Source organism: Alligator sinensis, unplaced genomic scaffold (assembly GCF_000455745.1).
Source record: "Alligator sinensis unplaced genomic scaffold, ASM45574v1 scaffold456_3, whole genome shotgun sequence".
Classification (NCBI taxonomy): domain Eukaryota; kingdom Metazoa; phylum Chordata; order Crocodylia; family Alligatoridae; genus Alligator; species Alligator sinensis.
In genome coordinates, this window is record NW_005842211.1 from 181,862 (window position 1) to 207,690 (window position 25,829).

The 25,829-nt window shown below is 40.7% G+C and overlaps 1 long non-coding RNA gene across 1 annotated transcript in view; it reads right to left on the bottom strand.

Moving 5' to 3' along the window:
• Nucleotides 1-19,009, bottom strand: part of LOC112550804 — a 20,228-nt gene extending 1,219 nt beyond the window's left edge. Inside the window, exons 1-2 of the long non-coding RNA XR_003094813.1 lie at nucleotides 18,721-19,009; nucleotides 4,697-4,752 (exon numbers count right to left, since the gene is read on the bottom strand). This is a non-coding gene — a long non-coding RNA (uncharacterized LOC112550804). The remainder of the gene's footprint in view (nucleotides 1-4,696; nucleotides 4,753-18,720) is intronic.
• Between the last annotated feature and the right edge of the window lie 6,820 nt (nucleotides 19,010-25,829).

Sequence of the window (25,829 nt, forward strand, 5' to 3'; positions counted from 1 at the left end):
AGGGGGTCAGGCTAGATGATCTGTTCAGGTCCCTCCTGACCCTAGCTACTATGAAACTATGAAACTATGATTTATGCTAACTGAGAAGATTCTCCCACAAGACGATCAAAACAATAATGGCTTCACATTGAAAGTTTTGGACCGAAGTTGGGAGTTGATATGACATTTATATTTAGATCAGGCTCTGCATTATCTTAATGATACAAAATGTTTGGTTTGGGACCATCTATAAATAAGAGTCTTGTCATTTTGCTCATAATTTTGATTGATAGACCTCTCCTTCAAAGGCTATCAACAAACAGTAGATTCATAGCACATAAGAATAAATGTGAGTTATGAAGCAAAGCAGGGCAATATTTTAGCTGCTGTTTGTTTTTACAGTTGAAGTTGTTGCATAATTCAGCTTGCAAAAATCCTTATGTAATATAAATTCTATTTTTCACTTATTGTTCAACATAATAGGTGTCTTACATATCCTGGCATAAACACTGCTATGAGCATTGATCATACTGTAGTTTTACACCTTGAACGTGGAAGTATGGGTATTTTAAAGACTGAAGGGCAGCTTGAACTATTTGAGAGTTTGATTCTTCAAGTGTGTAAGCACCCTCTGATTAACTACATGATCCAGAGGCAATTACTTGAAAGTTTACATCCACTGACTTTTTAACTGTTTGTGAAAATATTCCCTAATCACATTTTCTATCATGCAATCAAATTACCAGATTTTGGTGAACATTAAATAGGAATTAAAGGTTCATCAAGTCCTAATTCCCATTAACTGAGTGGCTTACTTTCTATGTAGGTTGATAGAGATCTGACCCATATTTTTTCTTTATGCTCTATCACAATAAAAGAATAACGATGCTGTATTATTATTATCATATACATATCTGAACAACCAAACAGAACAAGGTATAACCTAATCTATATCCAAGGGAATCCAAAATTTACCAGTGATCAGAGGTGACCCAAGCAGGGTGCGGGGCCTGGGGCAAATCAGCCTATGTGGGGCCCTGCCCCTGGACATGAGCAAGCTGGTGGTGGAATTTGGAGGGGGGAAGGAGGGGGTGCTGAGCAGCTGGATGTGAAGCTGGTGGCGGCATGGAGTCACTGCGCTGCTCCACTCAGTTCCACAGGACCTCACAAAGTGCGGGGCCGAGGGTACTCACCCTGATTCACCCCCGCTATGGACAGCCCTGCTGGTGATGACTTAAACTTTTGAGAGGAGGCCAACGATTTTCAACCCATCATACAAATATGTTCAGAGGGGACCTGGGTAGAATTTAGTTGACACCCAGATTGTAAAGATTTCAGGAACTGTAGTTAAATATCTCAACTCTTGTTACTATCATAACAGAACATTATACTGAAGTAGAAACTTAAGACTCAAGGGCCTTGTAAAACATTACAAACAAAGGTTTGAATTTGACTTGGGCAAGTTTATGCTTGATGTTGAATCATAAGGACTTCATTATGCCTTCCACTGATGCAAACTTAACACTGTTAAAGCCTGAGAAAAAAAAAATTGAGGGAAAAAAAATCCTGTTTTCCCAAACTTGCTACAGTAAAAGAATTTGCATGTAGTATAGGGAAATAAATATCTGTTCATAATGTATCAGACATATTAACAATGTTGCAAAGGTTGCCGGTAATCTGCCAGTCTATCCCTCCTTGAGTTATCCATCTCAAGGACAAGGACATAATTTTCTATGAGTGAAGATGTAATTGCATAACACTACAATAAAACAATGTAATGTGCGGGAAGTATGTTTTGGCAGGTGATTATAATAAAAAGTTACATTATAGGGTGTTAGCTAATTTACATGTGATAGACAAAATTTATTCTTATAAAATCAATCAAAAATACAACAGGATATAAATAGTTGTGGTTTTTCTAGGCATATTTTTTATACACGCACTTCCCGTTTGCTATGTAATACAAAATACTACAAAATAATGGTCTACTGAAGTAATTCTCATGTTAACTATCGTGTATTTGACTACTGTGGTATCTTTCTTCTAAGAAATAATGGTAGGAAAAGCAATTTGTCTGAATTTCAGATCTATGTTTTTCTGCTGCTAGGTTCCTCCTTGTTTACTCATACACTCCCATTTTAAACATCTTTATGTTTAAAATAACTGGAACATGGTGATTATATCTGATGCCTTCTGAAGCAAGGGAATGTCATCACCTGCATATACTTTCCATTTGGAAGCAGAACAATTTTAATTGAAGTCATTAGGAAAAGCATGTCCTGGTTACTTCTGATAATCAAGCCACTTATATTTAGGTATCTAAATATAGGTTAAGGTGCTTGATGTTAAGCATCCAGGTTTGAATTTTTTGGGCCCAGTGTTAAAGAGAAAGGCACGGTAAACATAAAAGTCCAAACTGTGCCCTCAGTTACCCCATTGTGTGTGTGTGTGTGTGTGTGTGTGTGTGCGCGCGTGCACGTAGGCACCATATATGTAATGTGATATGGAAATTTAGTTGCTCCAGATTTACACCAGGGAAATGTGAATTTGACTCATGTTCTTTCAGAGTAGTTACAGCTGGACACTGATACACAGCTGCTTTCTCAGCTTTGGCGGTATTAGCATCTGTGTTGTGTCCTGGTTACTCAGGCTAACATTGTTCTTGAGATAGGAAAGATATGGTTAAAAGTGCACTCTGGGAAATAGATCCAGTGTCTTGAAATTCTCAACCTTCTCTCCCATCAATGAAATAAAGAACTTGCTTCTGGAGTCTAAATTGTCCTAGTCTTTCAGAAGTATTTCTGTTCATCTCAGATACCCATGAGCTCAATATTTTTTGTGGATTTAATCACATTGGTTTTTAACCTGTCTTTTCTTATTGGGTGTAGCCATCAGTTTCACTCTGCTGATCTGGTGAAATGACATCCCCAAATATAATGGAGGGATGGATCCCAGAATTCCTGTCTACTCTACAAACAGCACCTACAGTTGTATAAACTTTAGCCATCCACAAATGCACCAAGCATATTTTCAGACTACATTTAGAAATCCATGAGTAATGTACCAGGGCAGTAGGGAAGGATGACATTTATATTAACCTCCTTTCTTCTTTCTTTCCCACTCAAGCATTTTTTCCTTTACTGTTTATGTTCCTTTCATTACCTTTATTCTTCTTTCTCATGCTGGCTCATAATTGAGGTAAAATCCCAATTAGAGGTAAAAATTCCAAGATTCCAGGATAAGGGATTTTTTTTATGCCTCTCAAGTAATTGTTTCAAAGTTTAGAGCCTAAAATCAGATATCTAAATCCACATTTAATTAAAGTGTCCTCATTTTTAAAAGCTTGAAGAATCTTAACTCCATTTGCTTTGCACTTCTGCAAAGAATGACTACTTATTTTATGGAAACTAACTCTGGGGTTAAAAGCCGAATTTTAGATGCGCAGGTTGGATTTAAAAAAAATAAAAATATACAAAAACTCCTTGGTGTGGTCATATAGCACTAAAAATATTGACTGGTTTTGTTTTCTTATGCTAGAAATGCTGCATAGTCTTAATTTGTAAAACTCTTTGGTTCAAATGTTCAAAGCCAAGAAGGGATTTATCCTTACAATTCCAATTAGTACTAATTAATCAAGCCGGTCCAGAGAGGTGATACTCCCCCTCTATGCGACTTTGGTTAGGCTGCAGTTGGAGTACTGCATCCAGTACTGGGCGCCACACTTCAGGAGGGATGTGGCCAGCCTGGAGAGGGTTCAGAGGAGGGCCACCTGCTTGGTGAGAGGGCAGCAGGACAGGCCCTACGAGGAGAGACTGAAGGACCTGAACCTGTTCAGCCTCAGTAAGAGGAGGCAGGGGGGGGACCTGGTGGCTGCCTACAAGCTCATCAAGGGGGAATAACAGCAAATAGGCAGAGCTCTTTTGTCCCCAGCACCACCACCTGGGGTGATGAGGAACAATGGTAATAAGCTGATGGAGAATAGAGTTAGGTTAGAGATCAGAAGGCAATATTTTACAGTTAGGGTGGCCAAAATCTGGAACCAACTTCCTAGGGAAGTGGTCCTCACCCCGACCTTGGGCATATTCAAGAGGAGGTTGGACGATCACCTGTCTGGGGTCTTATGAACCCAGCATTCATTCCTGCCTGTGGCAGGGAGTCAGGCTAGGTGATCTGTTCAGGTCCCTCCTGACCCTAGTTACTGTGAAACTATGAAACTATAATCCTTGTCAATAAAATTTAGTTATGTGATAATAAGATGATAGAAATAATACCGGGAAGTTGTAATTTATTAAATAAATATTATCTATCCTGGTTCTTACTGGATTGCTTAACATAATATGAAAAGTTTAGTGTATCTTTCAGTCATAAATCTGTGTGATATGGTAATCCGCTAGGATGGTTGAATCCACACACTCTTTTGAACAAAGAAGTGCTACAGAGATCATCAAATTTTGTAGCATTTTTCTGGTATTAATTAGCAACATAACTGGATCTCAAAATTATAATTTAGGGTTTAAGGCTGATGGAAGAGTACAATTTCTTATAGAAAGAATGAACATATAATCTTATAACTTCCTCCTTTATCCTCTCTTATCCAATTGGTTTGTAGTCCACAAGTTTTGGGTCATGTTTCAAGGTAGACAGTTCAGTTAATTTGGGGGGGGGGGGGGGGGGGGGGGGCAAAGCCACTTATTTAGTTGTAAAGTGTCTTGCGTACCTTGTGTGCCTTAAATTTTCAGAAACATTGGTTTCATAGGAGTTGCTTAGATCTCGCTGAAAGAAAAAAAGAAAAGAATAGGAAAAGAAGATCTAAGTGGGAGAACTTGGTATGAAGCTTTCATTCCAGACTGCTAGTTAAGTTTTGGACTGTGTAAATAATGACTGAAAGTCCTAAATTGTTCAGTGGCTCTTGTGGCCTGATTTGGTAGGCAAACCTTATCTTCTTGTTATAAGAGTCCACATCACAAAATATTACAGCATCACTGACAGTTCTAGTAGTTGGGACAATGAGATATTCCTGTCTAGGGAAGGTGTCTCCCAATCTCAGAATAGATCAATACTGGGAGGAACAGATCCAAATGGAGTGTGATGATCCAGTTGCACCCCACTTTCTGCAATGTAATTCAGAAGCTCTGGTTCCCCACAGAGTCCAGACCTCACCATAGAAGCACCAAGCAGAGGACTTAATTTTTAAGTCTCTGAAGCAAGTAACAATGCCTCTTCCTATCCGCACCCTCTCCCTTTTCCTCAGAGTTTATTGGCATTTTCCCTGCTCTTCTATTCTCCCCCTCTCCCTCTCAACTTACACTTCTGGGTGCAGAAAGGGAAGGCCTACCCACTGCCACCATTGTCCCTGGCTGACCCAGGTGTAGGGGTGCCCCAGAGCTGCTTCTACCCTGTTCCAGCCAAGGCTGAAGGCAGCAGTTGTGCGGGGAGCTGGCTTCAGCTCAGGACATCCCAGTGGCCAGGGTATTCCCACCATCCTGGGACCAGGCATAGGGAGGGAGAACCTACGCACCACCAACCCTGTCCCCCATGAAGCCCAGGTTGGAGTGGGGCAGAAATGTCTGGGATAGCAGCAGCAGCCATTTGGTTTCCCCTTGCACCCAGAAGCATAAGTAGAGAGGGCAAGCAGGGGAAAAGGAGGAGAGGGGAGGGAAGGTGTCAATGAGCTTGTAGGGGAATGATAGGATTTTGAAGTGGATTGGGAATGGGAAGATTCTTATCTGATTTGGGAACTTAAAAGAAGCTCCTGGCTGCTGTTCCAGTGGTGTGGTCTGCCCCCTTGGTTGGGAGGAGAGGCTGAGAGTGAGAGGTACAGCCACCATGCAGTGCTCTTGCACCTCCTTTCAAAATCTTGGATCCACCTATGAAGACCGACAGCATTATGAAGAAATGAACACTATTCTATGTTTCAGTAGAGGATTTTTAGTCTCTGGAGCTTTCAATCCAGCATTAAGATGTAAAAAAAAATAATATGGCTATATAATTCTACTGTGTATATTAAAATCAATAACCTACTATGGGTGGCAATTGTTATTTTCTCTTTAAAGAAAGTTCATTACACATGGGAAAAGAGATCTTAGGACACATGTTGTATGCACAGTCTTCTGGGGTTGGCAATAATAGCATTTGTAAATTCTAGCAATTATAGGTTTCTGTTAGTTTGGTATCCTTAAGAGATGAAACAAGCAAGCCTCTATATGAGCAGAATAGATAATACTTTACAAATGTCAGGGTTTGTTTCTGGGAAACTAGTCTTGCAGTCAAGAAAAAAGGAAAGAAATGATAGGAAGTCACCAACCATATATATATTTTTTAATTAAGTATCCCCATGAGCTTGAAGAACAAATATGTAATGCAGGGAGTGCTGCTTCTATTTTTGCCTTGACACTGGGTGGTCCACTGGGGCAGTGAACTGGCCTTTCAATATCTTGGTTTTAATAACAGTACAGGACACAAGTGAAAGTGAGTCTGATGGGCTCATTCTGCTCCCTGATCATACCATAGTATCTTTGCATAATATGTTCTCTCTTACATGCGGTGGAATTTGGAGACCAAGGAAAATATAAAGTTTAAAATCAATTAGCCAACGTAAGTATGATGCAAACATATACTATCACATACTTTATTGTCTTTTATGGTGCCTACATATTATGGTTGTTATGGTTGCTGTAGAATTTTGGGAGTTTTAATTTTGGTATTTTTTTCCATTTGCTATACTCTATCCATTATGCTTCTTCTAGCACTTTAGCATAGAACATCTTTAAATCTCTGCTGTCTCCTTCCATTTTGTTATCTAGTCTTGGTCTCCATTTTGGTATATTGCTTTCAACCAGGCTAAAGATCACGGTCATCCATCCCCCAACAGATGTGTCTAAACATCTGGAATTTCTTCCCCATTGCTGAGGAATAAGGGTCTGTTTCATGCTTTTTCCATTGGAACCGTGCATGCTAATTTTCTGAATCAGTGCCAACACTGTAAGAATGAAAAGAGTAAGAAAAACATGGTAAGTGCCCACATGTAATGGAACTGGCAAGAAGATCTGCTATCGTTGCAGGCAAGAACACTTGGGTGACTCAAACTCTGTTTCTCTTCAGTGACTACTCAGAGGTCTCTCGGAGGCCTGATCTCACATAACTTTTATGAATAACAGTGGTGTCGTACTCTGAGGCAGAAATGATGGAAATGTACTTTCTCATGCTTAAGGGCAGAACTCAACAGCCAATTTTGGGTTGGTATAAAAATGATATTTAGTTCAAATTTGTAAGGAACCTGCTAATATTCATACATTTCCTGACCCTGTTTCCCAGGAAAATTTCAAATTTTTCTGGTGAGGCAGGTTTCTGTTAGAAACTTGCTTGGTTTACTGGTCTAATCCATCAGAAGAAAAAACTAAAATTGATCATAAGGAAAACTAAAAATGACCAGTTTAGGCTCAGAATCCAAATCAAAATGAAAATATTAAATAAACTAACCATTGGTAAAGAACACATTAAATGTTAAATATATCTTACCCTGGAAGTGTTATTAATAACAGAAGTAAGCTTTAAAACTTATGATCATAATGTACATTTAAATGCAACAGAAAACTGACTCAACTGAAACAAAACCAAAACTGAATTTATACATCAGTGTTACTAACAAATGATAATCTCTGGTGATGTCAACCCAGCATATTTGATAACATTCATATGTAAAGAAATGAAGCTTGATATATAGTTTTCTTGTATATATTAAAGGTGATAACCTAATATAGTGAATCATTTTGATTCTCTCTTTAAATAAATGCAGCTTACTAACTTCCAGTAAGTTATCAAACATTAGTATACATTACAGGTTTTACTAAGCTAAAAAATGTAGTGGATGCTCTATGCAATGCATAGAAGTCATGGCTTTGTCATACAGGTCTTGTAGTTTATGGGCTTCAATCCAAGCAAACATTTTTACACTTGCATAATTTACTTTAGGAGAATAACCTTACTTTTGTTGCATTTCATGGTGAAGTTTTTATATGGCTGATTTTATGACATAGTTGGCTTTATGGGACTGTGTCAATAAAGTTCTGCTTAACCATTTGCAGAATATGGTCTTTTGAAGATTGTCCCATGGGGACAACAAGAGATGGGTGGAATACACCTCCTGCAGTGTGGGTTGCAGTCAGGACAACCTGCCACAATGCCAAGGAAAAATACCCCAGTAACTGGGCAAACTCACTCCCAAGGGGAACAGCCAGGGCAGACAAGCAACAGAGACAATAAAACCCTGTGCAATTTGTCAACCACTTTTCTATGTGGCTGGGGCTGGCACGGAAGAGTGACCTCATTGGTGAAAGTTGTCTGGCTGGGATAAAAGCTGGTGGTGAGGGAATAGCTGGGGGAAAGCAGCAGGGAAGGAGCTGTGGAATCTCCCCCCATGCTGACCAGGGGCCTCCTTACCACCTCAGGGAAAGGCTGGCGAGGGCCCTAGCAGAGGGGTCCAGCTCCAATTAAAGGGGCCCATCACAGACCAGTGAGGGAGCCGGATCACCGGAGCACACCGAGGGACAGTGGAATGTCCAGGTGCAGAATGTGTGAGTGGGGAGGAGGCTTAGGTCCCTCCCTAGAGTCTCTGTTCTTTCATTCTTTTTTGGTTTCCTTTTTTTAAGCCCTGGAGCCTAGGCAAAAAGGCTGCCAAACTTACATCAAGGGCTGGGTGCCTGGGGCCCTTCAGGGACTCTTGATGCAGACAGGCTAAACCAATCACTGTGGTCGCCTTTCCACCCTGTGTAACCCCATGCCACAGGGTGTCAGAACTGTAACTAAATCACAGCCTGCAGGCTACAGGCTATAGCCCTCAAGACGAAAACAGCGTGCAGATTTGATGCGCCGACAGGATGCTGAAGGCTAGAGAGAGTTGGAGATTGGGACATGATGCTCAAGCAAGGTGAGACACCGATCATCCGGCTGTGCCAACAGGCTGGGAAGCACCCACTGGTGATGACACCCAGTGTGTCCCCCTCTGTAGAAGGAAACCCCACTACTGAACACAAAACCCAAGACTTGGCAGGCGAGTATTGGGGTATCCCTTGGGAAGAATGCAATCCAAAAGCGCGGAAACCAGGGCCGCCTCCAGGGCAGACTCCGAGCTTCTGCTCCAGGGTCACAGGAGAGAGGCTACACAAAGCCAGGTGGGTGCAAAGATATTCACTTCTTTACAAAAACTAAATGTGCTAGCTTTAAATCACGGTTAAATTACCCAGACTCAGTTGGTACTTAAAACTAAGGTGTTCTGTTGCTGACCACACTGGTTTAGTTTCAGTATAACACTACAGAAGCAGGAGGAATAGAAGGGGAGAGGATAATTACAAGAATCTTATCCCATTTGGAGAAAAAAACCTCCCATGACTACATTGTGCAATAACAAATGATGATAGATTCTATTAGAACATCAAAGGGAGTTTGTACGTCAGAGGAAGTGAAAGCATGAAAGAGGGGTTTTTTTTTCTCCAGAAAAGTTATAGAATATCTTGGCTGATATAAAATAAAAATGAAGATAAGCAGAAATAGATTATACACCACATCTTGTAGGACAAGAAGACAATTAAAGGTAGAACAGAATACTTTTGACATTTGAAATGTAGACGTCAAACAGAAAGAAAATATTTGCCTCATACTAAAATCCATTGCCCTCCCTTCCAGTTAGAGGATTGTTTTAGAGCATGGGATATCATCTGTAACTGGACAGAGCCAGTGAATTCACTTTTATTTTGCTTTAGTTGAATCTGTCCTCAATTTTTTTCCGAGGTTTCTGTTGGTGGCCATGGTAGCTGGGGAGGTAGACAATTCTCAGAGACAGTATTTATGTCTCTTGGGCATATCAGAAAGTTGGTTAGAGCATATCTTCTGAGTGTTTTTTGGGAACCTTTTATAGAGAAGAAAACAAATGGGGATTTAAGTCTCTATTTCATTCCCTATTCTATGGACAGAGAAGTTAATGTAAAAATAATATTTCAAAACGGAAGAAAGCGTCTAGTGGTGACCAATATCAAAACAATAATGATAAGCACAAAAAAATACTGCAAATGAATTGTTCCCTGAGCATGCTGTTTTAGACTAACGTTAATGATTGTTGCTAACATTCATTAAAATCTCTCTAGGGACTATTCAGATATGAGAAATTAGTAGTTCATTTTTATTATTCCCAGAGTCATATTATAGCTTTCCACAGTCTCCTTATAACTCCTTGGAGAGACAGAAGTGCCTGAGAAAAGAATGAAAGAAAAAAATAAAACTATTTATAACATTAATTTATATGTTTTTGTCACAAGTCATCTGTACTTACTGGGCTTTCTGGCTGTATCAGTGATTCAGCTCAATATTGTGACTGCACAATACCCTCTGTATTCTTTTTTCAGGGCTAACATTGGGAATGTGGATGAGTCATTTGAGCATTTGTTCAGGGAACCAACATATATACAATCATTTTTATTTCTGTTGACTTATTTGTTTAATGAGGAAAAAGACGATTTAAAATTCTGGAGAGCTCTGTTTGACCAAACCCTAGCCCAGTGCTTTTGGCCAGAATGATTTACTTCCTTAGTGGTACTTACAAACCAATGCTGATCTGCATCTTATGTAAATAACTTTGACCCAGTCCTGTTAGCTGGTTTATTCATTATACTTTTGCACTTGCATGGAAGCTGGGTGAAAAATGGGACCTCAGACTGAGAAATGTTGTAGGTATTCACAAGTTGTTGTAGTGATACTAAATTCAATCTGTGTGTCTATCTACGCTAGCTTTTTTCCTGTACATTTAATTAATAAATATGGTATCCAGGCACCTTCTATTAATGAGCAAACAAATAGTAGCCAGTAACATCACTGGAGTTTACCTTCTGCTTGCTTTTGCATAACTTAAATACAAGCTATTTCATCTGCTACTATTTTTTTTATTTCTGCTATGGCCAAAGCTAGAGGCCTCCACCAGGAACCAGAGCTCCAATCTCCCTGGAACTGTATAGACAAATACAAGAGACAGTCACCGTCCCAAAGAGCTTAGAATTTAGAAAACAATAAGAACCCAGAAGACTTGTGAGGAAAAGAATCATATAAAGTTGAAAAGGAGATAATTTATTTCTGTCTTTTATTATGTTTGAATAGTTGAAGGAAAATACATTCTGTACTCACCTTTTTATCCGCTTGCTGGAGATGTAGCTGTATTAAAATGGACAGCTGCTCAGCATAGTAAGGGCAAAACAATAAATTCAGCTGTCTGGGGTTTATCAGGTGTCAGGAGATGAAAATTACTTATTGCTATTATGTTGGGGACCTTAGATATGTGTGGTTAAAGGAGCTGGTAACATGCATCTTTAATGCTAATTTAAGAACAAATTACAACATAAATTCTTTAGTAATTGAAAAGAGTCACAATTTTCCTTCATTTTATTCTATTTAGGATAGTGTCAGAAAAAAAGACAGTAATGTAATGACATGGTATGGTAGTATAATGTTATAGTTATGTCAATAGAAAATATGGCAAATTTTGGGAAGATCCCAACTTGATTTCCAGCTAGGTGTTTGGAATAACTGAAGTGAGAACTTCACTTAAGGATCCATGTCACGTTTATATGAGACCTAGTATATGCAGGGAAAACATTTTGGGAATGCCAATGAGTTCTGTTTGATCTTGGTATTCTATTCTGTCCGTCATAAAACATGAGCAAGAAGCATTCAATGAAATGTAATGATGCAAATTCAAAATTGAGAAATATTATTCACAGAAAGTATGGAGATCTTGACAAGGGTAACTGGTGAGACATTGACCAAGATCTTAGCAAGAAGGATTGAATATTTATATGGATATCAAGACCATCCATGGCTTTCATACTGAGAGGCCACATCTACATAAGATGAGGACTGTGCAGTAGCTTGTTACTACTTCACAGTAGCATCACATGGCAGGACATGTGACGTGATGCCACTGTGTGGTAGAAACAAGCTATTGCACAGTCCGCGTCACCTAGAAGCCATTTGGTAACATTATTGTGCAGTAACTCTAGTTACTGGACAGTCATTTAGTACAGAGTCTTGTGTAGATGCAGCCACTGAAAATAAAAAATTTAAATTTTGAGTTTTGGGGTATAATTCAATCCCTTAGTATTTGAGATCAGTATGAGACAGACTGTAGCATGTATACATCCTGCAGTATCCTTCTGTCCTTCTCCTGAAGCAGTGAAGTACTTACCACTGTTAGAAATACAACACTAACTTAATGGACCTCAGATCTCTTTCTGTATGGCAGTTCCTACTAGTGGATGTGCTCAGTAAATCAGACTGATGATACAATGCATGTCTGGTGTTCTTAAAGAACACAAAAGGTTAATGACAAATATTGTTTAATATTCTTATAACACATGCACACAAATCTATTCAGGCCAGGATCTCCTTTGCTTTAGGTGCTGTTCAGGCAGAGGTTGAGGGTTTCTCTCTTGAAACCAAAGGAGATAATGTGAAAAGTGGAGGAAAGGGACACTATTGTGCATGTCTGTGGGTGAGGAGGGCACAGTTTGACTTTCTGACCACTGACTGGTAACCCATCTCAGTGATTTTGTGATACTGCATCATTTTAAAGTTCACTCCACACCTTTACATTGAGCAGTGCCCCAAAAGAGCCATTCCTGATTTCCTTTGGACTGGAGTGATTTCTCTGTAGTTGACACAAGATTTATCCCAACCTAGTAAAGACCAAATCAGAAAAGTTCCAGGATTCTACTGCACATTGTCCTACAAGTAATTTATTAAGCATTCAGGCTTTTGTTAGCCTATTCATGTAGAACACTAAGGAGGCACTAGAGGATGGGAAATTGAAAACCTTTTCATTATTCAGGTTGTTCCTTTTCAGTAGACCTCGTAGGTTCAAATTGAATATAAATTAAAGTATTAAAAACTTGAAGTTTCTGTTTTATGATGGCTTACACAGCTGGCATCTGCAAACATTTATGAGCCAGCTGTGCAAAGCATCCTGAGTCAGTCTGAACTTATTTTATATATGACCCGTTTGTAATTTATCAAGCATTGAAACTCTTATACTAAAAAGATTTCTTAGCATTTGCATCACTTTTCACTTCTCATTGGGCACATCTACATGTGCAAATGCTCTGGAGTGGGTTTACTTTAGAGTAATTTACTCTAGAGTAAATCCACCCCAGGCAGGGATCTAAACACGCAGGGAAGCAGAAGCGGATTTGCTGTGTATGGCAGTGGTCTGATCCCTATACCACTGGCCCTGCACTGGCCCCATGTAGCAGCCAGGGGGAGCTCCAGGCTCTCCCTGGACACTAGCCCAGGGGCTGGCATGGATATGGATCTCCCAGCCCCCCCCCCCCCCCCCCCCCCTGGCTCTCTGATCACAATTGGGAAGTGGGGGTGGAGCTCCCTTCTGCCTGGGCAGAGGGATATTGTTCCCTCCTGGGCTTCAGTGGTGGAGCCCACCCTGGCAGCAGGCAGCTCTCAGGGTGTGGATAGAAATCCCCCACCCCCTGCTACCCAGCTGACTGGAAGCACATTTGCTCCGAGTCAGCCATCTATATGTGCCATACGGCGCAGTAAGTAAATTTGCTACTTTTATTTACAGGTTGCAAATTGACTCATGATTAGAGCAAATTGCTGCACAGTAAGCATTTATACATGTAGACAGTGATGATTACTGTGCAATAATTTGCTCTAATCTCAAAGTAAAGTGCCCTGTTTAGACGCACCCTTATCATTGACATGAAAAGGGCATCAGTTTTCTGGCCTGTCAGAGCCTTCTTCAACCCTTTCTTAGGATCAAGAGACTCTTGATCTTTACACGTCTGACGTTGAGAAGTGCAGCGCATAGAGATTGAAATCCACGTATGATCTTCAGTGAGGAAGACAGAAAATTTCTGGCATGAAATAATACTGTTGCTTTGCCTGAGTCTCTTCTGTTACTTTTCTTCTGTCTCTAAAGTATTATTACTTGTTCATGTCTGTAGAAAATCATTCAGGGTTTACTTCTGAACTGGTCTTCGAAGGTCTAAAGTTTCCTGGTTTTATCACTTGATCTGGATATATTTTTATGGCCAACGTTTTTTCAACAAAATAATGCAGATTTGGGGTGATGGTGACATTTTTTTAATTCTTCTTGAATTTGTCGTTCTGCTTGGGTGGGAAAGAAGATCCCTCTGAAAAACCTTAAATGTTTTTCTTTGACAGGAAATGTTTTGATTTTAAATAAAAAAAAAAAAAGACATTGTTTTAAATGCACTGAACTGTGCTTTTTTTTTTTTTAACTACCCTATGTGGTTTTGGGTAGACACTTCATTTTTATTTCCATACTTTATTTGAAAGCATTCAAGCAAACTAGTTTTAGATAGGGTTTTTTTTTTTAATTTTTTTACAGAGCTACCTGTTTTACTAGAGCTACTGTTACCAGATCAAATCCTTCAATTTTCAAATACTAAATTGTAGAAAATAACATATAAGAGACTTGGTTTTTATTAAACTTACACTTCATGAGACTTGCTCCTCATATATGCTAGGGTAAATCAGAGGAAAGTCAGGATCAAAGTGGTGACTGCCACAGCATTGTATGAGCAACCGTTATTTCAGAATTCACAAACAGCTTGAAATATCTCTAGCAGAGGTGTCAAACTCATCTGGTCCCATAGGCTGGACCTGTGTGCTGGCCATGTGAGCTGGATCAGGCCCATGGTTCCCACCCTTCCCCATCCTCCAGCAGACTGAATCCAGTGCCTGCTCTGGTCAGTCTGGGACCCTCATTGCACATGGTACTTGTCCTAGACTGGCTGGAGCAGGTTCTGCATGTGATGTAGTCCCACACCAGCCAGAGTGGACGCTGCAGGCACTGGATGTGGCATGCAGGAGGGGCCAGACTGGCCCTGTGAAGAGTCCTCCACTACTCATGCAGCATGAGTCATGGAGGAGGCACTGCATGAAGTATATATCCCAGGTCCTGTACAAGGGACTAGTTCAGTACTCGCTGCATGTGGTGTGTGGGTCAACTCCAAACCCAGAGCCAGCAACGGTGGGGGCAGATGATGTGGCTGTGCAGGCTGGATCTGGCCCATGGGCCATATCGTTGATACCCCTAATCTATATTTCACTATGCACTTTGAGTTACTCCAATTTTATGCTTTGGTAACTCTATTGATTCACTGGTACTAACTTCAGTAAAATTTCACAGCAATGAATTGTAACCATTTTTTTTTCCTTCAGAGCATAGAGCTTATACAGCCAGTAATGTTTTACTTCTTATGGTATAGCAATGGGAGGAGGAGAAAATAAACTTCTGAGTATTAAATGTATGCAATATATACTTGTCAGGAGTTGGAAGAAATGTAGTAGACTCTGGAGGTTTAGACTGGATTTTGAAATGAATTGTTTTCTTTGTGATACAGCTCTCCATGTTCTTGCTTCTACCAGGACTCTTTTGTAAATTAATTGATTGTGCCTCATGGGAGAGGAGTACATGAAGTAGAGCCAGTGAAATAGCTTCTAATTAAAAAACTGCAAAATCTTGAACATGGCTTTTTTCATTTCTGTAGGAAAACAGCAGGAACTTGCAGGAAAAAACCACACCTTGTTTATAGTTTCCTGTCACCTTAAGGGATCCTGATTTTCAGAGGATGAGTGTTCAGCACTACTAAAAAGCAGAGTTCCTTAAGGTCAGTGGAAAAGCTAAGTCTCCTGAGCCCTGGTCTAGTGCTCTGTTCCCTCAACCATGCTACACCAAGCATCATATTTTCCAAATGATCATTTAGTTTTGCAAACACTGCTCTGTTCTACTCTTTCCAGACCACTAGTTCTATCTTGAATACACAAACCATCTCTCTTGTGTTACATAAATGCACCCTCTCATTAATTATTTTCAATTATGTGAACAAACTTGCCACCATTAGAGTTTGCTAACTTATACTTCTAATAGTTTCTCCATTTATTCAAGTTATTCCCAGCCAAAAGACTGTGCTGTGATTTTTTTATTCTTTAGTTGTGGTCCCCAAAGAGTGAGTTCTGGAAAATTTTTCTACTTGCCAAATTGGATGTGTGACCTATGATATTACAAAAGAAGCATGTGATTCCCTTATGCCCATTTATCACCAGTATTGTAAATCTTTCACCAGGTTAAAAAGGTGCCATCCAACTGGAAGCTAGTAGCAGCCAGTTCTGAAGGTATATTCTTCTCTATTCAATGACTATGGAGCAGATTATGATACTCTTGTACAAACTGTGAACCTTCTCACTCTGTATAGATCTCAATGTGACTAATCATAGTATAAGGACTGTTCACCAGGAGTTAGGGTCTGCCAGTTGGCTTCAAGTTAGGATACTACATAACTCCTGTTAAACTGCAAACACAAAGCAGTAGCTGTTGCTGTGTAGCATACCTTAACTGTTTTTATATTTATTCAAGGAACTAATGGTGTCTGCTGACCTTCCTAGTTCTAATGGAAAAGTCATGAGAAGTATTACAACTTTACTTATCACTGAAAACAAAACCAGAAGCCTTTCAATTAGTTTAGGGGAGGGGCAGGATATTATAGTAGGTGGAGTGCTATTTAATAAGTTTCGGCGAGATGTCAAGGGCCGCGAGAGTAGCTGTGCTCCTTGATAGGTGCCCCCTAGGTCGCCACCTAGGGACTGGAAGTCCTGCCCTTAACCCCTGCCCTTTGCCACTGGGAGTCCCTCCCTTGTCCCTCAGAAGTACTACTTTTGGGAAGGGATGGTTGCCATCTTGGAACCAGAAAAAAGCCAAATCATATACTAAAAGCCAAACACCTACTATAACGCATTTTAATTTTATTAGAAAAAATATTTTTGTTGTGATTTGTGTTTGTGGGCTGTATCTAGAGTCCACCTTCTCCACTGAACAGAACTCCCCACCCTGTCCTGCAGCGCTTGGAAGCGTTCTCCTCTGGGGCCAGGCAGCCTGGCAAAGAGCCCCCTTCCCACAGTGGGGGGGGTGGGTGAGAAGGAGCAGGAGTCCCCCTCCAGCATGGCACAGAGGCCCCCCCATGATGGGGGGGGGCAGGGGAAGAATTTTCCCCAGCATGGAATAGAGCCCCAGCATACTCCATTTAGGTGAAGGCAGCATGGAGAAGGGTTAATTCTTTCCTCTGCTGTCTGGAAAAGTCAGACCCCAGCTGCGGTGGGGAAGGAAGGAAAAATTAACCCCCTTCCTGCCCACTTTGCCTTAACAGGGCCATGTTGGCCGGTGTCTCACCATGTCCCATCTCTGCTTGGGCGAGAGAGCAGAGGGGTGGGGCCAGCCCTGCTCTGGAGCAAAGAGCAGATCCACACCCAAAGAGCATGCTGAGATGCTGGAGGACTCTGGTTTAACTCAAATCAGGAAGGGGTCTGGGACAGACATTGCATAAACTGGTTTGAGTCAAATCAGTTGAGTCTGATACTACATTCAACCAGGTTTATCTCAAACCAGTTTTGGCCAGTTTGAAACTGGTTTATGTGCTCTGAACATCTGTTCTGTTACAGGCTTAAACCTGTTTCTGATCACTTAAACTAGTTTATGTGTAATGTCTGTCCCTAGCCCTTGAGACTGCTTCTCAAGTAGGGGGTCTGTCTATTTATCAATTGATCCATCTATCTACCTAATATAAGGAATATGAGGTTATTTTTGGATCACTGTGCACAAATAAAATATTTTTCTTCCAAGTTAAAATGAACACCTAGTAGTAGTAGTTTATTTACATCTTTCACCAAAGCAAATACAATAAAATGTACAATAAAAATGATATACAATAAAATGACATGTGTATAACTGTTGCTAAAAGCATACAGTAAGGTTACACATTATACTAATTTACCCAAAATTAAAACAGCACATAGTGTATGATGATACAACAGAACAGATAAAATGAAGCAGTGGACAATACAAGAACACAGGAGAATTTTGTCTGATTTGGCCCTAATTCTTTGTGCAAGGAACACAAGACAGGCTCCAAATTGTTTGAGAGAAGCCAGATTGTTTTTTCTTCATTAGCCCAGTATTTAAACTTTCTCACCGACGAAGAGATCCATTTTCCTCTTATTTCTTCCAAGAGCAAACAGGACTGCAAATACTGATTTAACTCATTGATCTCATTCTTCCCATAAGAGCATTTTCTGTTGGGCTCTGACCCCCATCTGCCCATTACAACTGCAGATCTCCTTAATCTCAATCTAGGAGTGGTCTCTCATTGTTTGTAGTTTTGCACCAGAGATTTAATTAACAATGACTCTCTTTTCTATAGATACTAAAAACAAGGAATCTAAACAGTCATTTTCACAAGTTTCTTCTACCTGCAGCTATTCACTACTATGAACCTACTGAAACCATATGCATATATTTATATGCTAACATAAGGGAGTGGTGTTGTGTTGCCTGGAGCCCGGTTGTGTCTCTGTTGTAACAGTCATGTTCTGTCCCTTAAAACTCGTCTGCCATGCCTTTGGTTAGAAGGGTACCAAACACTTTGGGAAACAAAAACTAGGTTAAAGGCTCAGGAAGTCTGCTTATCTTTGCAGGGCTCCACCGTCCCCACACCTTGCCCAACCACACCAGATGTTCTGGGCTTGATGTTTTTTGCCTACTAGATGGAGAGTCTGCTCTTAGTCCTGTGGGCCCCCTAGTTAGGGTCTACTGCTAAGTTGGCTGCTTGGCCCATTCTTCCCTGCATGGGTCCCAAGACAGCTGCCTCTCAATTCGAATCCCACCCTTACCTTCAGGGTCAGGGTGGACTTGCTTCTCCTGGAGGTATAATCTCATCCACATCGCTTCTTGATTCCAGGGTCCCGAAGCAGTTCTCTTCACTCCTCAGGACTGGACCCACTGACAGAGTGGCCTCCTCCATCACTTCACTGGCTCTCCTCCAATAAGTCCAGGGACCTAGGCTTTCCTCCAAGCCTCAGGGTTGTTTTGTCTTCTCCTCGTACCTTGGTGTCCTCTTTACCTGCACCTCACTCCCCTTTTCTTCGGGCCAACCCCAGACACTCCTTCAGCGTCCCTTTAAATTCCCTTTCTTTCCTGCTGTATCCCCTGTGGCAGCATCTGATTTGCTGTCTTCTGGACACAGCTGTTTTCCTTTTTCTTTTTTGGCACGGTTCTTCTCTTTTCTGTCTGCCACGCTGTTTTCCTTCACCCAGCCTGGAACTCTGGCAGCTTTCAACTGCCGTGGCCCCAGCTGGTTCTTTTAATTAATTGGGGCACAGTGCTTTTCCATCCTTGGCATGGTGTGGTTTCTTCAGCACCCTCCAGTAAGTTTCGTTTCTTTACTGTGGCAGGGTGTCTTGGACACCCTGCCACAGCTATTATGTAGAAATACACAGGTTCATTGTCTAAAATGATTTTTGACTTTGTGTTCTATTTCTCTCCTCACTCCACCACAACTTTGTGAAACTGTCAGTTAGTGCAGAAGCTCACAACTAAAAAAGTCTGGGGAACTAGCAGAATCACGCAGAATATGTCTACAAGACTCAAGAGGGGAACAAATTAACCTGGGCAGAATGCCACACTCACATAGCCATACTTCTGGTAACTGAACTAGCTCACTTGGAACTAGTTGTATATGAGTCTTGTTATATAGGACACTTACTGTGTGTTTTATTTAGATTGTAGTAAGTATTACCATGCCTTATAAAAAGTCAGAATGTGTTCTGAGCAGTTGCATGGCAATGCTTACTGTGACCCCCCAGTCTGTATTCTTCATAGTTTCTGGTGAGCTAGGTCTCTGTTGCAGCAGACAGAGGGAGGCACAGAGAGGGCACAGAGGCTGAGCCCTGATCGAGGGTACTGTGTGGACAATCATCCAGTTGATTGTCCATCTCAGCAACAAAGCCAATTTGAGACTCCAGTGTGGTTCCTGGGGACAGGGGCAATGTGCAGGGGGCGCATGTGCACCCCCTAAGAATTCCGGTGCACCCCCTATCAGGCCCTGCTCCCTGGTTAGCTGGCAGGCAGTGGGGCAGGTGGGAGCACTAGTGCCCCTGCTGTGAGCACTTTCTGGGGAGTGGGGCTGCCAGCAAAAGCGGCTGTGTTGCTTCCAAAAGCAGCTGTGGAGCTCTGGAAGCAGCGCAGCCGGTTTTAATATGAGTGAGATCACCCGTGGTGGACCCTCCAGACCTCCTGGCTAGAGGGATTGGCCACCAGGGGACCCCCCCAGCCAGTGGGATTGGCCACCAGGGAACACCCCGCCCCCATTCATTGACTCAAGAGGCACCAGACATCCATGCCACCACTGAAACTAATACTGCTGATATTGGCCAGTACTGGAGTTAGCAAAAGCCTCAGGAGGAACAATAAAACAGGGTGTATCTGTGCATACTGAAAAGATGGATGAAGCAGCCACAGAACATGCAGGTGAAGGTGTATGAAGGAAAAGCTTTTTGCAAAAATGGTTGCTAGAAGAAGCTCCATGAACCAGATTTGAATAATAACATTTACATTATTAAGCATATGATGCAGATAGCTTATCTTTACAGATTGGATGTTTTCACATGAGCTCTGGGGTGGATGCTGGGGATGCTTGAATTAGAATGGCTCTCAGGAACTGCTCTACTTAAAGCATCTGCAGCATCTCTTGTATTCAGCATCCCGTGCTTCAAAATGGCGTCAGGGTCACTTTAAAGCACATGATGCCAAGGCTGCTGGACCTAATTGGAACGTGTCGGAGAAGGTGCCAGGCATGTGTATAGATGCCCAAAAAGAAACTCCATTGCCAACTGTAAACCTCTGCAACACATCATAGACTGTAGAAATCCATTAACTATCTACTTTTCTGACAATATTAATATCTCACCTCTCTCTCCCCTTTGTTGGGGCTTCATCTTTGCTTGTATCCTTGGATGCTTCTAGTCTTCAGTCTCCTCAGTGTGAGATAGTTAGCCTAACTTTACATTTTTTTCAGCAGCATGTGTAAAACTTTTTTCCTAAAGCCCTAGGATCAGCCCAGACCAATCTTTTACAGTACTATATTGAGTTGAACACTCCATACTAGGATATAACATTACAAAATTAAATGCTAAAAGAACACATTCTTTTACAGAAATTCCACTTACCACAGCAGAGATACTAATGCAATATATGAGTATTTTATTGAAAGTTCATGCAGTTTTCTTGGTATCTAATAACACAGTACATCAGCTTTAAGCTTCCTGAAGCTGAAGTGTCAAATCAGAAACACATTTCGCTAAAAGATGATGACTTTTACAGGCCAAATTGCAGTATTTTAATATGTCTCCCTACAATACCTGCAAAATTTCCATGAAGTTGCTACTTTCCATGTCCCTTTGTGTTAGCAATGGGCAAGGTGATTGCCAATATTTACATATAATTTTCCCACTGATTATGTTTTGATTTTATTGTTTTGCTTTCTAGTAACTATTGCTTTCAGATATTGTAAGAAGCATATATTGGTTCCAATTCAAATTTTTGCTGCCTTTAAAAGTGTGCTGGGTTTTTTGTTCCTTTCTCTGAAGCACCTGGTATTGGCCACTCTTGCAGGCATAAATGCAACTAAACAAACAACAGGTTGGATGCAATATTACCAGGGGCCTACTCGAATTGTGATTTTGTAGTTTTTGCAGAAACCACAAAAAACCAGCAGTTCCCGTGATTACTGCAAAAAATGGCATTTCCCATGATTGTACATGGAATTATCCCCCCCAAAATAAAAGCATACTGGAATACAAAGAAAGTGCAGCAATCCCTGCAGCTGTAGAGCACATGGTTTGAGATAAAGCTGCTGAGAGCCTGAGCTAGGGACATAAATTCAGTGAAGGCACCGGTCAGGAAAGCAAAAGGGTTTCAGAGCTTTTAAGAAGCCTGATGCAATGCTGCAGTCTAAAGATGAGTGATTGGCATGTATTTGATAGCATTGTGGCATATGGAATCAGAGATTTTCCATAAAAACTAAGGGTACAACTACTATACTCCTGATAGTGTACTAGAGGCAGTTTTGCCAACTTTAGCAGCTCCTCTACACTGGGGTGCATCTACATGTGCGCTTTAATGTGTAATAGCCTATTTTACTGTGCATTAAAGCATCATGTGAGAAACCATGCTAATATACTAATGCTCAGTAAAAATAGGCTACTGTGAATTATGCATCATCAAAAAAGCATACGCTTTCACTGCTGTGCAGTAGGGAAGCCTAATGAGCATTTATTTAGTACCTCATATTAGAGGTACTAAATTTAATGTGCATAATCAAAAGAGCATGAATGAATGTGTAGATGCACCCTAGGAGTGTTACAATATAATATGATGGGCCAAAGCATTTGGAAATATATGTTGACTTCTACATTGACAAAGGTGATTATTCTGGGCTTGGTGTCGAAATCTGTTATAAGATCAGTTCCTTTACTGAAGAAGCTGAATCATTTAAAGGTTAAAAAAGGATATTGATTTCTGTGTCTAGTGTGTTCTTTTTAATATTAAATATATATACCACTCACATAAAAACAAAGCTGTCAATTAAAATTAATGACTAATTTTGGGGTTTTACAGTAAGATTTATTTTTTCTGGGAAATGGAGGAAAAAGCAATGAAATATTTTTAGCTGGTCTTATTGGATCGCATCTCACCAAAAGCATTTTCTTCTTGTCGGCACTATAATTTCCTACGGGATTTATAATGGAAAAGTTGGATCCAAATGCAATTTTACTATATTTCACTATTCTCAAGGAGTTATAGTATCACTGCTTTGGAAACAACTCTTGTTTGGAAAACACTAGGGAACAGCTGTATTCTTTCATAGATAAGCAGAAGTAGTTTTATAGCTGGGCTTTAAATCTTGACTATAGACTGCTTCCTGGTGACTACAATAATGCAATACACAACCACCATGTTGAGGATCCATTGGGTTTCTGTTATATTATTGCAAAGAAAAAAATCTTGACTCCAAACAGCCCCACAAGGGATTAAGCAAAGTGTGCATCCAGTTTAGAAGAACATGACCATATACAAGTAAACATAATGAATGCTAGAATTGAAGAACATTAACACCATTGTGATTGTTAGTTATGATGTATGTGCAAGAAACAAGGCAGCTGCTGGTTCTATAGCTCCTATGGTTAGCTTCTAGGCCTTACCTGAAGAAAAAAGGCCCAAACTTTATATATAACATGAGTTAATTTCATCAGCACACATTAGACCAAAGGATTAACGTGGACTATACAACACCATTTTCATAGAATTTCTTTTTTATGATAGGACCATACTTTACTTCTAGTCCTGTGAGGTGTTGAATGACCTCCTCTCTTAACTTCATTAAAACCCCACACGTCCTATGGCAGGGGTGGGAAAAATATGGCCTGCGGGCCAGATTTGGCCTGCAGAGGGACTTTGGCCCATGGCGGGTTCCTTGGTCCCACCTGACCCAGGCACCATCTTGCTCATGGTGTGTCCCACTGCCCCCTGGGCATGCAGTGGGGCTGGGGCAGCTCCACAGCTGGACTGCCTTTCTAGTGGTATTGGTGGGGAGCTGCGCACACAACCCTGACCCGGGCCTGCCCTGTGCTGGCTCTAGACTCGGCTTGGTGTGGATTGGACCAACTCCAGACCAGCTGGAACCTACACACACAGCCCTGACCCCAGCCTGCCCCATGCCTGCTCCAGACTCACCCGCCCCCACTGAGTAGCAGCAGCAGGGTTGCAGACTGGCCTGCAGTAGCTCCCCAGAACTGCCAATGTGGCCTGTGGGCCCAAATAATTGACTGCCTCTATCCTATGAGGTTCTCACCATTTTGCAGGCTCAAGCCAAGACTAAGTTGCAAAAGTAATATATTAATTTTAAACAACTGTAACAATCACCAGTAAATGGCTAATTATATCTATAGTTTTTTTAAAAAGTAATTTCATTGAATATTATTTCATTGAACACCTTCAAGATGAAACTGGATGCTTATCTTGCTGGGATCCTATGACCCCAGCTGACTTCCTGCCCTTTGGGCGGGGGGCTGGACTCGATGATCTTCCGAGGTCCCTTCCAGCCCTGATGTCTATGAAATCTATGAAATATACCCCGTAAGAATGTAATTTGGGCTAATTTTCTACTAACATTACTGTTTAGACATCTAAAGGAATGGCCTAATTTTCAGAGATGTTTAACTACATAAATCAGTGCAAAGAATAGAAATGTAGATGACAAGTCAGGCTAGGCAAGGAGTCATTTGAACAGAGCACCTTTAAAACAAATTAATTTATGCTTTGGAACAGTCGGCTAGTGAATTTTTCAAGAACAAAATTGGAAAGTATATGAAGACATAGCAGGTATCTAGTCATAAAAATGACTTGCATCTACACAGAAAGATCATGATTTTAAGAGGAATGATGAGCTCAAGTGAAGAACATCAAGGGAAATCTAGACAAAAGCCTTACCATGGTGGGACATACCATCTCATTATGGGGCATCAGACATTAAACAGCCAGCAAGATAAAAGTAATAGCTAACATAGAATTCTCAAATCATAGAGAGACAAGGTTCTTTGGCTAAATCCAATATATTTTATTAGACCAAATAAAATAGTTGGAAAAATTCTTCTTTGCAAGCTTTCAGGTACAAACACCCTTCTTCAGGCACAGGAAACATCTGCAGTTGTTTTGTGCTCTTTCTGGATGTGATAGAATGATGCCACAGGCCAGTATTCAAGAATGTTGGTCAGAGAAAATGTAAATTGTGGCAGATGATGAGAAACAGGTCGGGCACAGGGAGAAGGGAATGTGGGCCTGGTAATAAGATGTAGCTAGTAAATAGTAGAGAGGTTTTAAGCTCTCTACTATTAAAAAGCTATATCTTAACACCGGGTTTACATTCCCCTTTGTCCCTTCCCCACCTCCCCACCGCACCTGTTTCTCACCCATTGTGGCAGGCATCTATCACATACCCAGTGGTAGATGGCTCTAGATATATGGAAACCCAAGGGAACATTTCAGGTCCAGCTAAGCCTGAGAATACTCAAGCTGTTTATTCTTGTTAATAAAGTATATTAGTTCAGACATACTTGTATGTGTCAACGGTGATCTGTCTGGAGCTCCTGAATTCACATAACTGCAGTGACAGTAGCTCGTGGCTATTCAACCATATTAGAGAATATGACAATAATGGAATGAGCATTTATAGCTGACCTATAAATCCCTGAAGGTTTAGAACAGAAGCACTAAAAGACTGATGTGTAACTGTTATAGGGCATTGCTATAATGACATTTCCAATGGATTTCATTAAAATGGTAAAGGTGTTGCTGCAACTGCAAGTAAACGTGGTGAAAAGGAAAGATAATAATGCACTAATATTTTTCCTTCTAGTACAAAGTAAAGAAGAAAAAAGCATTTGAGACCCATATCTCAGTATGAAACCTCCAATTCTCAAAAGATTAAAGCTTAAGTGAAACTGAATCATTTCACCATTCTGCAGTGTCTTGATAATGGTTTTCCATTAGAAGCAGAAATATACATACATCCCTTTTAATAAAATCCCTAGTTGCATCACCCACTTCTTAATTCTCTAATAGCATGGTCCCTTGAAAAAGCCAGATTTGCAGTTGACATTTCTTCTTTATCGCTAGACAGACGTTTCCTTCCTAATGTAGTTAGCAGAGAAATAGAGAAACAAAGAACCATTATTTCAATATATTATCTCCCCCATCAGATTCAAACAATCACTTTCCTTTCTTATTACTCCCTAAACTATAAATGAAATTGATAAATACTCCATTACCTCCTAGATCATTGTTCACTTGAACAAATACCTCTAAGATAAGCATTTGCCAGGCTGCGTGTTAAAAGAAACATAAACAAGATCAAAAGCCAGTTGGACTGGAAGAACTTTGAAAA